Raw genomic sequence first — 1980 nt, forward strand, 5'->3', positions numbered from 1 at the left:
CTAAGTGCTTCTGTTTCAAATACAATGTTAAGCAGAATTTGTTGAGATATGATTCATTTATGCTTGTCACTGAAATCATCTTTTTAAATTCTTTCCTCCATGTTTAACTAGCTATCTGCTCTTAAGACATAAACATTTTAAATTACATGATTAATACATGGATTTATGTTTGTAAAAATCTCAGAGTATGCAGAAATAATTCAGGAAATAGTGAATGCCGAAACCGGTTTGGCTCAGTGGATAGAGCGTCAGCGTGCGGGCTGAAAGGTCCCAGGTTCGATTCCGGACAAAGGCATGTACCTCGGTTGTAGGCACATCCCCAGTGGGGGGTGTGCAGGAGGCAGCTGATTGATGTATCTCTCTCATCGATGTTTCTAACTCTCTATCTCTCTCCCTTCCTCTCTGTGAAAAATCAATAAAATATATTTTAAAAAAAAAAGAAGAGGAAGAAGAAGAAAAAGGTAAAGATACTAGTTATGAACACGAAGTATGCATCTATCAACAAGTGAATCTAAGAATCAAGTGAATAAATAATCTGATGAACAGAATGAACTGGTGATTATAATAGAATCAGGGACATAGAAAGGGAATGGACTGCCTATTCTTGGCGGGGATGCGGGAAGAGACTGGACAAAAATCGTGCACGTATGGATGAGGACAATGGGTAGGGAGCGAAGGCGGAGGGTGGGGTGGGAACTGGGAGGAGGGGAGTTATGGGGGGAAAAAAGAGGAACAAATGTAATAATCTGAGCAATAAAGATTTAATTAAAAAAAAACAAAAACCTACTACCAAAAAAGTAGAGAAAAAAATACTACTAAAAAGTTTATGTAAATTTATAATTTAGGGACACACCTCATACTTCATCACCATGGTCCAGCTCCCTTATTACACAAATGAAAGAAATAAAAAAAGAAAGGCCCAGGAAGAGTAAGCAACTAGGGCAAAGTCAAACTAATGAGTTTTCTGATTCCCAAACCATTGTCCTTTCAACCAAACCAGTTAATATGTAAACCTCTCTCAAAGAGCCTACCAAAATTATCGCCACATTACCTTTTAAATAATTACCAGTTTTCCCTATGGAAATCATAAACTCCTTGAGAATAGGCACTTTTCTCTCCTATCTTTTCCTAGCAAAACTTCAATCATGAAATACTTTCATAAGGTATGCTTTTTAATCAGGCTTAATAAAAAAAAACCTTAAGCACACAAAAAAATGCTCTATATCATTAGGCTTTAGGGAAGTGCAAATTAAAACCACAGAGAGATATCATTACACCCTATTATATCATTAAAAGTTAAACTAAACTGAAAAAAAAAAACACCTTACATTGCCAAGTACCAACAATGTACAGTAACGACAATGCTCATACACTGATGACTGGAGCGCAAAATGGTACAGCTACCATTTTACTCAGAAAAGAGTTCGGCAGTTTCTTACGATGTTAAACATTCATTTACCATATGAAGACATGGCCACCCAAAAAACTATACACAATTATCTGTAGCAGCTTTATTCAGAATCACCAAAAATTGTAAACAACCCAAATGTCTATGAGCTGGTGAACGGATAAACAAATTGTGGCATTCAGCAATAAAAAGACTGATGATACATGCAATAACACAGATGAATCTGTTTTATGCCAGTTGAAAGACTCAAAATGCTACATACTATATGAATTCCAGTATATAATATTCTGGAAAAGGCAAAATATGAGGGCAGAAAACACATCAGTGGTTGCAAGGGCTGAATGTAAAGGAATGAGTTGACTACAAGGGTCATGAGAAAACTTTTTTAAAGTGATGGAGATATTCTGTATCTTGATTGTGGCCATGGTTATACAATGAATAAGTTTGTTTGTTTTTCTAATCCTCCCCGGAGAATGTTTTTGATTTTGAGAAGAGGAGACAGAGAGAGAGAGAGAGAGAGAGAGAAACAGAAACAGAAACATCAATGAGATCAATGAGAGAAACATTGATCA

This window comes from Myotis davidii, unplaced genomic scaffold, assembly GCF_000327345.1.
Source record: "Myotis davidii unplaced genomic scaffold, ASM32734v1 scaffold118, whole genome shotgun sequence".
Classification (NCBI taxonomy): Eukaryota; Metazoa; Chordata; class Mammalia; order Chiroptera; family Vespertilionidae; genus Myotis; species Myotis davidii.